Source organism: Lissotriton helveticus, chromosome 7 (genome assembly GCF_964261635.1).
Source record: "Lissotriton helveticus chromosome 7, aLisHel1.1, whole genome shotgun sequence".
NCBI classification, from domain to species: Eukaryota; Metazoa; Chordata; class Amphibia; order Caudata; family Salamandridae; genus Lissotriton; species Lissotriton helveticus.
Window position 1 is genome coordinate 1,947,930,927 of NC_136068.1, and position 15,490 is coordinate 1,947,946,416.

Below are 15,490 nucleotides of genomic sequence, written 5' to 3' on the forward strand. Positions count from 1 at the left end.
CATGTGACTATTTTTTCGTATATTAGATAAATTCGAAATGCATTATATGTATTTTGGGGTGGTACGGTATACACAATACTCTACAGTATGTTTTACTATGCCTAGATTCGTAAACATGGCCATAGTTAGCGTGGAGTGGGTGTGATGTATTCCTATAGGTTCTGTATCGATCCCCCTATTCCTGACCCTGTTCTGGTTAACAAGTTAACTAGCAGCCATCCCATGATGCAGAAACCGTTATCTGATTAAGCCACACCACGGCACAGGAACGTGTTATCTGATTAGGTCATAACGCTTGCCATCTAATTAGACAAGCGATATTCCTCCAGCCCCTGATAAGGCATACGGAGTTCTCAAATCAAATCAAACCTATGACAACCTGGGAAAAACCCTGCGGCCATTGTTTTGATTTCATCGAGAACTTCAGCAAAAGAATGTGCTAACGACCAAGTCGTATGACATCCTTATTGACGTATCTATGTCCATCCTTACGTCAATCTCGGCACCTTACAGGTATAAATATTACCGGTATTGCCTTAAGCAAACACACGCGGTGGTGACGAGATCGGAGCAGCCAGACTTGCCGAAGCCCAGAGCAGAGCAGACCCCGCTGGCGCAGCCCCGCCTTCCTGACGCGCTGAGAACGAGATGCTGCTTTCTCCTGCCGAGAAATCCAGCTCCGGCGCTTCCGGGTAGCCCTCGCAGGCAGCCTGGAATATCGAGACCAGAGACGAGAGATACCATCCCTCATTCATCCTAGATTCCAGGTACAGAACTGAATAACCCCTTGCAGAGAATTCTTGAGTCAGTCACTTGGCAAAACAAACTTAACTTAAACTACTACTTTCTATTCCCGCCCACGTATTAGGCTTAGGTCAGGTACACTGGGGTAGGCGTAGTTAGAAACACCAGTTGAGTACGATTAGTCAAATGTATATGTGTATGTATCTATTTTATCCATTTTAAAACACCTTATGGCTTAGAAACCATATAAATGTTTTTACAGTATTATTTTATACTTCTGCTTTTATTGTATGCACTTTACTTAACCATAAGTATTGCGATAATATCGATCCATTTCTCTTGTATGAAAAAAGAGACTGATCAATAAATACCATCTTTTATTGAACACGCCCGTCTCTTCCTTTTCTCTACAATCTGGTGAGACTAAGAATGCACGTACTGACTGAGTAAAATAAGTTGTCTTTTGTTTTCACACGACTCTAGAGATACACTCTTAATCAGGGAGAGCAAAGTTGTCATGTTCTATGGTTGTCAGAAACTAAATCCCTTCTTGTCTATCCAGGGAGGTTAATCTCCTCCTTGCCTATTCGAGAAAGTTTCTAGTGAACTCTGAGCTAAGCTGGCAAACCCAAAACTTTAAGTCTAATATCGACAATAGAAGACCTAGTTAACGTCTGGTCTAGGCCTATACTATTGAAGGTATTATTCCAATGCGCAGAGCCTATTGGGATAATAGGAACTACACTACAAATCCAAAAAATTACTCAGATTAACTCTAATAGACGTGCCTCTCTTGGGCAGGGGAATTCTCATGTACCGCAGGATGAGGCACTTTTAATTGATATATCCTCGCCAAAAAAACCTCCTATTCCTGCTGGTAGGTTAGTGACCGTGACTGCACAAGTCCATGTTAAAAAAAAACCTGATTACCCAGATACTGTGGATAAACCAAAGTATACCCCACCTACAAGAATATTTAAAAAGGCGAAAGCACGAAAGAGAAGGGGGAAGCAAAATCATAAAGTACAATTAGATGTACCTAGAAAAAGCTTGCAAGTAGTTAATACGCTCAACGAAAAAATTAGTGTAGGCAATACAGGGATAGCCCCCTTGGGATTACATGTACATAATAGCGTGGAAGAAATCAGGCCTCCCAATCTGGGAAAAGGGGAGGAGGAAACTGGAATATTTAACTTTTCTATAAAGGATCTCTCAGTACCAATAACTCCGGCTAGTCTGAAATCTCCACACATTAGTCGAAGTAGTACTTATGAGGATAAAGGGCTTTCGGACTCCCCAAGATTCTCGCCTGCTTTGTCTACTAATTCCACCCAGTCGTCACCTCTGAAAACTACTACTCATAATATTAAAAAAAGAGGGGGTTGCTCTATGCCTACTAGGGATGCTAAAGTACAGAGGAGGAGTTGTGACCAAGGTGGCAACTTTGCCTCAACCGATATCTGATTTTTGTACTCCTGGTGAGACAGTTTTATGTGTGAGGCTAGAAAGTTTGCTAAAAGATCTAATTCAGCCATTGCTGGATAAAATGACTTTGTGTAACACTAGACTTGAACAACTAGATGGAAAAGTTGGGACAAATACGCAATTATTAGCTGACCTGATACGGGGGGTGGTTTTAACGAAAACTGATGGTTTACCTGTCCCACCGGCCACTGTCACTGTCCCCAAACTATTAGGACCTGCCGGGATTAAACCAACTGGCTCTATACCTAAAAGTGCTCCATTGGTAACTCCGTTACAAAATAAACCTTCCATTAAATCTGTGAATAGTGTAGGCGGCCAAGGCAAGGATAAAATGTTGGTAATAGAAAGGCCACAGATACTCCAACCTAAGATTAGTAAGGAGAATGCCACCGAAAACCCGCATAATGGAAAACGGTATCAAAGGAGAACGGTTGATCTGCCGCCTGAAGCAGCTCCCTATACTATAGTTATGGCAGGGGTCCCCGAGCTACCTATGGATGCTAGGGAAGATCATCGTGCTCTAAGAAATAAAGTAACATACTGGTTACATAATAACAGACCCCTTCCAGCGCATATTAATGGAGAAATCCGGACAGTGAGGAGAGCAATCTGGGTGGGCTCTAGACTCAAAGATAAGAAAAGGGACACTATCATTATAAATTTCAAGGACCACAGAGCAGTTCGTCATATAGGAGATTGGTATGAGTCAAATGGCAGTGACTCTATCTCTACTCACTATCTTAGTTATTTCTATCCTTACTGTCCAGGCCAAAAGCCCGGAGGCAGGGATAGAGTAAGACAACCTGTAGATTGGTCTTCGCCAAACCCCTGTGGATATGGCCCGAATGCTTTACCCCACTTTGGTATCCCTCAGAGACCATTTTTCCCAATCACCACTGGAATGGATTATAGAAATAACAACTATTTCCGAGAGAATAGGGACTTTTTGCGCTCATCTTATAGTTTACCAACTTATAACAGATTCGATGTGTTTTCGGGCCTTGATTATGTGGACTGACATGAAAAGGGTCCCGTTCACACAATTCATCGGAGCCTGTTAGAGGCTGACACGCTTATAAGTAACCCTATAATTCCTTCCATAGGGGAGGGATGTCGAATAACCTCTCCCCCAGAATTGACTACTAATGCAAATTCTGATATGGGTGAGGGGTCCTCTCCTTCTAGCATTATTATAGTACAGAAGGATGAGATTGGTAATAACATCGGGGAAGTGAGATCTCAATGTAAGGAGATAGACTGTGATATTTCCTTGGTGCAAGAGGTAGGAAGAAACAAAAAACAGGAATCCTGTACATTCCTATCCTGGAATGTAGCAGGTTTAAAAAATAAGATAGATAATCCAGCACTGAACTCAATTGTAGGTGAGCGGAATGTTGTGGTCCTCCAAGAAACATGGTCCACAGAACCCGTCCATCTAAGTGGGTACAGAACCTTTTTTACCCCAGCTGAGGCCGGCCTACATGGCCGTGCGAAGGGAGGTTTAACAATTTTCATTTCGAACAAGCTTAAATATGAGAAAGTAATTTTTAAACCTAACTCGAACTATTTTCAACTTATAACCATAAGTACTAAGGGACTTACTGTAATTCTGATTAATTTTTACAATAATATCCCGAAAGCTCAAATAGTGATTACTTTAAGAACACTCAGAGAAAAAATACAACATGAAATAGATAAATCAAATAAGGAAACTGTAATTTTATGGGGGGGTGATTTTAATTGTCCACTCTGTATCGGGGGCAAAAAGGGGCTCTGTGGCTTAATGTTAGAACAAGATACACATCTAACACACTTTGAGCATTCCCTTATTGGGGACCTACTAAATGAACTAGTGTTTATGTTTGATTTGGGTTTTGCGAATGAAATAGCTCAGGATTCTACTCATTTAAACCGACATTTGTTGGCAGAGGTGTAATGTCCACTATTGATTTTGTTCTCGCATCAAATAGTTGTGGTAACAAAATCAATAGCCTATCGACTTTGGAGTTGCCCCTAAGTGACCATCTGCCTTTATTATTAGATGTTGCGAATCTTTTTTGTGAACCCTTTGATTGTACCCCCCCTGGTGATATAGCCCCTGATTTAACTTTAGGTAGGCAAAACGGGTATACTCTAAAATGGGGTGAAGTTATGCCTGAGCAATTTCTAGCAAAATTATTAAATACTTGTTCAGACAGTTTTTCTATATGCCTAGGGGAATCAACCTGCCCCACTCAGATTTCAGAGCATTTTGATAAAATAGCCCTTGAAATTAAGAAAAGTTTGTGGGTGGAGCTAAGAAATAAGACTAGGTGCTCCAAAAGCTGGTTTGATACCGCTTGTACCAGGGATCTAAGTGACTTGAAAAATGCCATCCATAAATCACCTCGGGATCACTTAGTAATAAGAGGCTTAAGGAATTCCTACAATAAGGCCCTGAAAAACAGGAAAAATGTTATTAAAAAGGAGGCCCTTGAAGAACTTTGTGATGCTGCACAGTCTAAAGATGCTTCGGCATTTTGGAGGGCAGTTAACGCACCTTTTCCCTTTGATAAGCACAAGGCCCGAATTGAGACAGTGATTACCGAGGAGGAATGGGTGGGACATTTTTCAATGTTATATAGCTCGCAGGATGCCCCTTGTTCGGCTAATGTTCTTACATCTGGGAATAGTGTAATGGGCGTGGATAAGCTGGTGGTATCGCTGGAGGAAGTCATAATTGGATTAAATGCCACTAAGGGTGGTAAGGCTGCTGGTCCAGACGGGATCCCCGCAGATTTATACAAAGCAAATGTGGAGATTTGGGGCCCCATGTTGGCACAGCTTTTTAATGCCGCCTTAGCCAATGGCATGCATTTATCCTGGTTCACTTCAATAATCGTGCCAATCTTCAAAAAGGGAGAGAGACAAAATTGTGCCTGTTATAGGCCAATCTCCCTTCTTGATTCTTCTGTAAAAATCCTTGGGAGAATAATTTTGGCAAGGCTTCAGACTTGGGCTGATGAAAATGAAAATTTGAGTGACCTACAGTATGGTTTCCGGAAAGGTTTGGGAACCTTGGAACAATGTCTAAATCTAATGATCATCCAGCAAAAATATATTAGGGTTAAAGGGGAACGGTTATATTTTACATTTGTTGATTTGTCTTCGGCTTTTGATTGTGTTTCGCACACCAAATTATGGGTTATCCTGCAAGGGCTGGGCATCGACGAAGCCATAATTTGCTTCTTGAGAGATCTTTACTCAGGTGCCACGGCATCAGTTCGCTATGGCCGTGGGGGAGAATGCACTAGAAGATTTGGTGTGGGCCGGGGAGTACGCCAGGGTTGCGTCCTCGCCCCGTTTCTATTTCTTCTTTACATTAATGGACTCAAACATCGTCTACTCCAGGAGTGCGGGGATTTGCCTAGAGTGGGGAGGAGGCCGATCCCCGCGCTTCTGTACGCCGACAATGCTGTCCTCATGGCTCGAACCCCCCTGGCCTTGCAGAAATTGTTACTATCCTTTGAAAAATTCATGTTGAGTTTAGATTTGAAAATTAATTGTGGTAAAACTTACTCCATGAACTGTGGCACAAAATCTGGTAAAAAGTCGAAAACTATGTTTTTAAATAAGCTCCCCTTGGAAAATACTTCGTGTTTCCCCTATTTGGGTATTTTGTTCCATGAGCGGGGTGGTTGGATGAGTGCCATAAAGGCTAGAACGCTTCTGTTTCAAAAAACCTTAATGGCCGTTAGGATTTTCATGAAAAAGTTGGGGAAAAAACCTATAAAAGAAATCCTGACCATATATAACGCCACATGTATATCTGTTGCGCTATATGGTGCGGCACTTTGGGGCTTCTCGAATATTGACTCCCTACAGATAGCTGAAAACATTTTCCTACGGGACATTCTATCTGTACCACAGAGTGTTTCTACTTACATCTGTCATGTGGAGCTGGGTCAACCTTATTTGTCAGACTTAATTCGAATACAGCCCATTCTTGTCTGGCACAGGGTGTGGACTTCAAATGAATGTATAGTTAACCGGGCTGTGATACAGGACATTTTGAATAGTGATAACTCGGTCAGGGTTGAATGGCTAGCATATATTAAGCAATTCATGCTTGATATTGACCACTGCGAATACTACGAGGATCCACTATCTATGGGAATCATATCTAGAATTTTTTTGAAAAAACTGTGTTTGGAACACCTCGTGGATATCAGAAGAAGAGCAGAAGCAAATAAAAAGACAGTTGCTTCCCATAACCAAATACTGGCTGGAGTAAAAGTACAGCCCTATTTGACCCTGGTGATGTCAAACCATGAACGATTTCTCCTAACCCGTTTTAGATTGAACCTTCTTTTTAGACTTCTGTCCTTCCCAAAGATGAATTTATGGTCACAGACTTTAACCACTTGCCCTTGCGATGATTCCTCGCCCCAATCCGATATTCATATCTTATTTTTTTGTAAATTTTATTATATTCCCCGTCGAAAATTTTTAATCCCGTTTCTTAAAGATATGAATTTAAAAATATGTAGATTAGCATTCTTAGAATGTCAGAGAATGGATACTGTTTTTACTGTTGTGGTTCTCTTAAACTATTTTAAATATGTATTGAAATTAAGGAAAAGTATTAGTGTAAATGAAATATAATTCGTATGTGTATTTTTAATTCAGTTTCTTTATGTAGTATGCTGTCTATGTTGTTGTTACTTTCATGGTTACATTTTTTTTAGCCGAATAAAGTACTTTCTGATTCTGATTCTGAGTAGTTTTCTATAGCACCAAAAAGATCCATTAGGGTATCAGAGCACTTTACACGTGAAGGAAAAAGAGGAATGACCTATATAAACAACAACATTGTGGTCAGAAATGTCAGGGGAGAGATTCAATGACGGCATGGCATACATGATCATAAACAGTCTAAGTCAAATATAGGATAGAGCATGTATGAAGAAAGAGGGAGATAAGTACACAAAGCATGTCACAAAGTCATAACGGGGAGACCTCCAACAGAAACAGTAAAAATACAAATAAGAACTGAGAGGGGACGAGTGTTTGAGTGCGTCTGAGGCGAGGGGATTCTATGGTGAAGAATTTGTTCATCAGAAGCGCTTTTACTTCCTTTTTTAAATTAACAGTTGAGGGGATTGTCCTAATTTCTGGTGGAAGGGAGTTCCAGATTCTCGGGGCAATACCTGAGAAAGCTCGTCAATACGTTTTAGTTTTCCGGAATTTCTAAGGTTTCAGCAGAGGATGGATGGATCTGGAGCCACCAGAGAGTGTAAGTTTTTGTGCAAGGCATAGTGGAGTGTTGTCATGTACAGCTTTGTGAGTCATTCAAGCAATTTTTTGTTGTATCCTTCCATCATAAGGGAGCCAATTTTGGGGTTTTTGCTCTGGAGTAATATGGTGGTATCTTTTTTAGCCAGTAATGAGTCTAGCAGCAGAGTTGAGATAGGCCCTGAGAGGAGCCATCTTCGATCTCGGGACTCCAGAGAGGGTTGCAGTTCCATAGTCCAACTTGGAGATCACCAGAGATTGCACCGCGGATTTGAAGTCATGAGGGGGGGAGGGGAGGTTATTTTTATGAGGATGTTCATTTGGAAGTTAGCTCCCTTGGTGAGGGCAGAAATATGTTTTTGCATGTTTAGGCTCTTGTCGAGCGTTATGCCCAAAGATCTCGTGGAGTCGATGATGTGTGGTATGCAGTGAAGAGATGTTAGCTGATTCACACTTTCGCTGATGGCAGATGAATGATTCGGTGCGGCGATTAAAAGGAATTCCGTTTTTAGATCATTGAGTTTGAGAAGATTTAGAGTCTAACAGTTTTGGGCTTTCAGTAGGGTGGTGTTGAGGTAAGTGATATCATCGGGAGAGGAGACTTTCAGGTACAGTTGGGTATCATCGGCATACATGTGATAATGGACATTGAATAGTTTCAAGATTTCAGGTAAAGGCTCCTTGAACACGTTGAAGTGAGTTGGAGAGAGTGTGGACCCTTGAGGGATCCCAAGGTGGACTGAGGAAGGGTTGGAGAGTTGATTGACCTTGAATCTTTGAGTTCTATTGTGGAGAATAGATGTAAACTAATTTAGGATGGGCCCTGAAAACCCCGTCCTATGTTCCAGTAGGTCCAGTAAGCAGTCATGTTTGACGGTATCGAAGGCTGATGATAGGCCGAGGTGGATCAGAAGGCATGAATTGTTCTGATTCAGCATTTTGAGGCCATCGTCGACAATGTGGGTGATGGCGGATTCGGTACTATGACCATGACAGAGGCCAGATTGGAATTGGTCAAGAATTTGGAAACGTTCAATGTGATTGCAAAGCTGAACATGGACCCATTTTTCAATGAGCTTGGCCAAGGTCGGAATGTTGAAGATAGGGCGGAAGCTGTTTAGGTCGGCTTGATCCGTCTATGGTTTCTTGAGAATGAGGGTAGCCTGACCTGCTTTAACCCCTTCAGTGCTAATGACAAGGGTAACTCGTCATGGAGTTTCCATTGATTTCAATGGAAAGTCAATGGGAATCAACAATGAGGCTTAGCATCCAAGTGGTTAAGACAGTCTGGGGTAGAGCCTTGAGTCAGTGAGGCGTTGACTATCTTAGCCGAAAGTGATATTAAGGGATAGTTTGATCTCCTTGAAGAAATTCGACAGTAGAGGGTCATTGAATTGGTTAGAAGGTGTTACTGCTGAGATCGTTTTGAGAATGGTATTATCATCCAATGTATCGAAAGTGCTCCAGGATGCGTTATTCTTAGAGGTAGAACCTGGAATGATCGATAGTGTCAAAGAATGGGGGGGTGCGAAATGATCGGAGGCAAGATTGGCATGAGCTCCTAAGAAGACTGCAGATCAAGTTCCATCTTAGTTGTCTTTCTGATGAAGAAAGTGGAGAAATCTTCACAATTCAGCAACGGGCTTGATCCAATCGAGGGGAGGTTAAGTATGCTATTCGATTGAGATTTAACAATCCAAAACTGTTTTTTGGGTCGCTTTTTAGCTAGGTTCAGTTGATTTGTGTTGAAAAATTTGCTTTGCAGATTCTTATGCGTTTGTTATAGATGCTCCTTAGTGATCTCAGATGTGTGAGAGGGCCAAGGCATGGGGAGGATCTCCACAATCTTTCCGCTAGTCTCACGTTTCTTCTCTCAGCATTTAGACTGATGTCGCACAAGGGTTTGGAGACTTTGGAAGGTATTTTTTTAACTGCAAGGGAGCGATTGTGTCCAGAATGTTTGTCATGGTCCCATTGTAGTGTTCGGTGTGATCGTGGATATCAGTCCTAGCCTCTGGTGGGGGTAATCTGTTATTACTGAGGGTTTTCAAGGCATCAAGGTGTTGTGACATTCTCTGCCAATGTTTGGGTCTTTCTGGTTGAGTTTTGCTCCTACCAACACATTTTGAGATGAGCAAGTGACGCAATGGTGATCTGACCAGCCACAAGGGACAATAGATTCCAACTGAGCAGAATTCGAATTGCCAATGATTAGGTCTAGGGTAGCTCCAATTGACTGAGTGGGGCTGTCATATATGTGGGTTAAATAGAAGTCACTGAGAACAGATTTGAGACTAACTACAGAAAGGTCATTCAAGTCATTCCAGTAGAGGTTAAAATTTCCAATGAAGATCTAAGTGCCGAGGTGATCTGTGTTGGTTGAGAAAGGAAAGGTTGTCCCTGGGGGGGGGGGATTGAACAGGTGGAATTTGCAGACTTGTCTGGTATTGCAGGTGATGTCGATGCATAGGTATTCACATGCAGGGAGAGCAGCAGAATGAAGTTATTTAACCACAAGATTGCTACGGTAGATGCAGGCAATGCCTCCTCCTTGCCCACAGGATCTGTCTGACCTCATGATGTCATAGCTAGGCACGACTAGAAGGTCAAGGATGGGAGTAGAAGAGACATTTCACCAGGTTTCGTTTGACATTAAGAGACCAGGCTCTTGATCTGGAATGAGGGTAGCGTTATCTGCTGCATGTTTTTCAGCAGATCTGCATTTGAGAAGGATGTATTTGAGCTCGAGTTGGCACTGGCAGGAGACTTGTGAGAGGTGGAGACTAGTGTGAGGTTGTTTTTATTTACGGTTCTAGGGTTAGCCCTGGGTTCTCTGTACGGGTCAGCTTGAATTCTCTCGATATGTCAGTGATGGAGTGTATTGGCAGTGAAAGTTGGGTCGTAGGAGGGTAGAAGCTGGTGGATATCCTTGTCAATCAGGGGATGAATTAATCTAATGGGACGAGTAGGGTCATTGGGGAGGGGTAAGGATTTCCGTTTGGGTAAGGGGGGTTCAGGTTTAGAGAGAGCATTTGGGGAGGATGGAGAGAGGGAGGCCTAGAGCAGTGGTATGTGGGAAAGGCGTGGTTATGGTGGTTCATATCGAAATAATTGCTTAGACACCCCTTTTTCGCCAAATCAGAGGTGAGGAGAAGAATGCTTTTAGCATCATACTTGAGTTGTTGGATGGCCAGGGTGATCTCATCCAGCTTGGATCTAAGAGAGGAGTTAAAGTGAGATCCAGCTGGGGTGAGGAAGGGTTATGAGTGAAGTGAGATTTGGCGGGCAAAAGAGGAGGGCACCGTAAGTGGGTACATGAGGATTCAGGAGTGTGAGGGGTCTATCTGTTGGCCGTGGTAAGAGGTTCTCTAACAGGTTGTGAGTACGGTGAGTCTGTGATGGGGTTTTGGGCATGTTGGTCGAATCAACAATAGCGTTGTGATAGTATAGGGGTAAGGAAGGGGTGATTGTAGGACTATTGGTGGTGTGAACCTCAGGGCTGGCTCCTCTTTGGAAGAAATGGGCATGAGGACTGGTTTGGCGTAAGAAGGAGAGCTGCTCATGCCCGGTAGGTGGCAATGATGAGTTAGTAATGAGTTTAAAGATATCATTGGAGATAGGAGGGCTGGAGAGGGAAGGACCGACAACCTATCTTGGTTGGGAAACGAGGTGGGGTGAGGGGCCGTGGGATTAGCCAAGGGTGTAAGATGATTTAGGGAGGGGTTAGTTTTAGTATTCTTCGCCGAGTTTTTGATGGCGGGGAAAAAATATTCAAATGATTCAAGGGTGTGAGTGGAGGATTGGGTAAGGATAGTTCCATTATTGAAAAGTGAGATAACAGCTTCGAACTTATAAATAGGTGAGTGGGCGACCGTGACTCTTAACCTGTTTGGATATTTTTGAGATGTGGTGATTGTGAGTGAGGAGTAAAGGGCGTTCCTCCACCGGGAGTGTCTTTTAGTATAGAAGATAAGATCACAGAATAAGGCGCCTCTTTTTATGCAGAAGAAAGGATCAGAGATAAGAGTTTCTGGGTGGGATTTAAGGAGTCTATGTTTAAAGTTTTTAGTTGGGTTCTTAGACAAGGGAGGATGTATGATTTCAAATGATTGAGGGGTGACGGCTTCAAGTGAGTAAGTATTGGTCTACAAAGATTAGTGCCCATAGTGAACACGAGGAGGCTGGAGTAAGGAGGAAATAAGTGTCACCGCTAAGATACTTGTGAGTGTAGTGTCCTCGGGGATGAGTGCGGGGAGTGACCGGGGTGAAAAGGGAAAGAGAAGGAGTCGGAATGGGGAAAGAAAAGTGAGGATGATACAAAAAGTGACTCGGGCAGAATTATTTTTTAAAGTCCCTTTTCAGTTTCAATTACACAGGGACTGCTAGAGAATAGTCCTTCTACGAGTTCTAGTTTGATAGGACCACCATCTTAAAGACAGGCTCTCTGGCTGAGAGGGATCCAAAAATGGCGCCCACCATGTTTTCACAAAGAGAACTAGGGACAGATCCTATGAGGGGGGCAAACCCAGAAACCTGGCGGCGTCGTGACGATACCAAGCCCTTCCATCCTGAACAAGGCACCACAAAATGGGGCAAAAACCAATCTGCAGTCCAGCACAGTGGACTGTGACAAATACACCTCAACTGGCCTGTCTGTGCCAGCGGTGAAGCAGCGGCCAGGCCTGAGACATCAGAGTGGGGCGGCCATGCAGAGAACACCCTAATGCCAGGCCGGTGGAGCGGGGGCAGCACTTGAGATGGTTCTCACAGTCCTGGAGTGATTTTTAAAGCAACACTGCTCTTTGGTTACATTATCACTCACAGGTGCTGCAAATAATCTTTCAATCCAGGTGGTGTTGTTTACCACCTTGGTTCTGCAGAGGAAGGTTGCTTTGTGTGCTCTGGAGAACATCTGTGTCCTAAAATGATATCTGAACTTTAATAAGATTAAGTGATGCTCCCTATGGTGTTTGAAATAAAGTTGTCCCTGGAGTTTTGGTTGCTTTCGAATGTTGCACTAGAGGTATTTCAATAAGTCCAGTTCTTGGTTCTCCAATCAGTATTAAGCTATGTCCACTTTGGGACTATGCAGGTGGTTCACAAATGGATAAATAAGAAGATTCTATTATTGAAGTTTGGTTGATTTATTACACAGTTGAGTTGCTACTAAGTAAGGCTGTTCTGGCAGTAGTAGAAGATTCTAAAGATGCAACAGGGTCGCCATAGAAGATGTAAAAAGCGAAGTTGTGTTAGCGTTAGGTTGAGCACTGAGAGTTAAGAGGAGCTCATTCCAAAGGTTAGGATTGAGCTGTGAAGAATCTCATCCTGGCGTGGGTGCGATAAGATGTAGGAATGTACAATAAAGATCTAGAAGCAGAATGTAATATTTTTGAGAACACACAGAGTAATGTGGGAGGCCGAAAAGAACAGATGCTCTGAATAAAACTTTAAACAGATACAGGCAATCTTAAAATGAATATGTGCACAGTGACCAGTGAAGTGGGAAGTATGGTGTTTCAGCCTTCCAAAGTCGATGGTATTACCACAGGACACAAGAGAGGCTAGAACTGCTTGTATTACTTTTCCCTGATGCTGGGATGGGAGAATCGGAATGAGTTTGGTAAGGTTTTTCAACTAGTGGTTGGAACTCAGGTGGCAACTTAGAGTTGCCACCAAATAGGTGACTTAGGGGCATATGTATCAAGCCCTTTTCCCGTTCGCAAAGGGGCCGATTCTCAGAATCGGTCCGTTTGTGAACGGGAAAAGGCCTTTCGGGATGTATCATTCCAAAAAGGGCATCGCAAATTAGAGAATCGCAACATTTGTGATTCTTTATTTTGCGATTGCATTTAAAGAATCGCATGCAATGTAGGAAGCACAGAAAAGGTGTGATTTGGCCTTAAGGAATCGCAAATTATCACCAACTTCAAGTTGGTGGTAATTTGCGATTTCTTTGAAAAATTCACTTTTTTGCATTTTTCAAACTGTCATGTGGCACACATACATGTCCTTAGGGCATGTATGTGTGCCACATGGGCACACATGCACATTTCAGGGATGCAACAGGGTATCCTTTTGACGCCCTGGCACCCTAGAAATTGCATTCTCAATTTGCGATTCTCTAATTGCGAATCGCAAATTGAGAATGTCTCCACATTCATTCCTATGGGCCTCCTAGCCCATAGGAATGAATGGGAAGGATTTCCTTATTTGCAAATCTCAATTTGCGAATCGCAAATAAGGAATATGTAGGATTCGCTCGTTTTTTAGCAAATCCTATGTACATTGCATTTTGCGATTCTCTAATTGCAATTTGCTAAAAATCGCAATTTGAGAATCGCAAAATTCGTTTTGGATACATAAGCCCCTAGATAGGAATGCGACTCCCTATTATCTGAACATCTCTTCCATCAAAGTTGAGTTTCAATGTCTACTCCAGATGAAGGTGAAGGGCATATACTTATAGAAACTGATATGTGTGCTAGATAGGTTGTTATCTATCAGGATGTCTGGGTGCCCTCTGCTGAGTTGTAAAAATCAAACTGAAAAGACCTGTTCAATATGGTGAAGTATGTAATGTAAATATTGAAGAGAACATGGCCTGGGTTGGATCCTGTGGCACCCACTCTTGGTCAAATGCAGATCACAGAAGCAGCTGGTAGCTGAGACCGGTCCTTCAGAAAAGAATGAAAGGACTCCAGCGAAGGCACCCGTCCTCCCATCCCAGCGGCAGATGGAACGGGTGGCTGTGCCAAGGATGGTCCATAAGGCCATAATGATATGGACCACTTTCTCAACACCATCTAGGCTATGTTTTATGTCATCTAAGGTTGCAATGACATGTGTGCCTCAGGTCCAAATCTAGACTCGTCATTCGGAAAATCAAGAAGAATGGTGGTACAGGCCTTGGTAGTCTCGCGATTAGACTCCAGCAATTACTTGCACCTGGGCTCCTCCAAATATGTTACAGACAGGTTGCAGGTTGTGCAGAATGCAGCAGCCAGACTGCTTCTCGAGATCCCCAGGCATCAGTCAGTCAGATCATCTCTGAGGAAGCACCACTGGTTGCTAATTCATGCCAGGGTTAGATGTAAGGCCCTCTGCCTGGCCCACAAGGCAATGCATGGGAGAGGCCCAAACATCCTACGATCCTTGGTCTCCGAGTGATGTCCCCAACGATGCCTTAGGTAAGGAGCTAGCTTCCTGATGAATACATCAAAAATCAAGAGAGCAAGATGGAAGGGGGGTCCTTTTCACACCTAGCCCCTAAACTCTAGAATGGCATGTATCTAGAACTAAGGCTAGCCAACAATGAACAGTGTTTCAAGAAAAAACTAATAACTAACATGCTGTTTGCTCCTCTCGGTAGCGCTGGGATGCCTGTGGGTAGCCATGCGCTTTATAAATCCCTTCCACTTAAACACGGTATGGGTGCTGCGCTGGTCCAATTAATCCTGTTTTTTGCCTTTCTTCTGCCCCTGAGGCTGGCCGAGCTGCTGCGGTCAGGCTGGTGGCTGCTGGAGGCTGTGGATCGCAGCAACGCGGCCACGGTCTCGAGGCCACTGCCGCGGCAGGTGAAACTGGGCCTGGCAAAGCTGGCGCAGGTGATGCGCATGGCCTCGGAGCTCCGTTTGTTCAGGTCGGGCAGGGGTGATGGGCTGTCCGGGCAGGTACACCATCGCAGGTTCAGCAGGAGTGCTTTTTAATGCAATTCATGCTGAACACGTGAACATGTATGCTGCATCTGTGTAAGGCATACAAGGCTATTTCTGGAGCGTGTTTGGGTGTAGTTAATCTTCTGATTTCAGAGGCTAGACTACTATTTTCTCGGAGCTCAGTGCAGCCTTGTTTCTTCTCCGTCACGCCTCAGTGAATGTATGGGTGGGTTGTTTGTTGGGAGAATAAGAGGTGGAAGTGCCTTTGCTATGTTTGGTGAAAATTGCTCCAGTGGTTTTTTCGAAAATTAAATTCAAAAACACATATATAT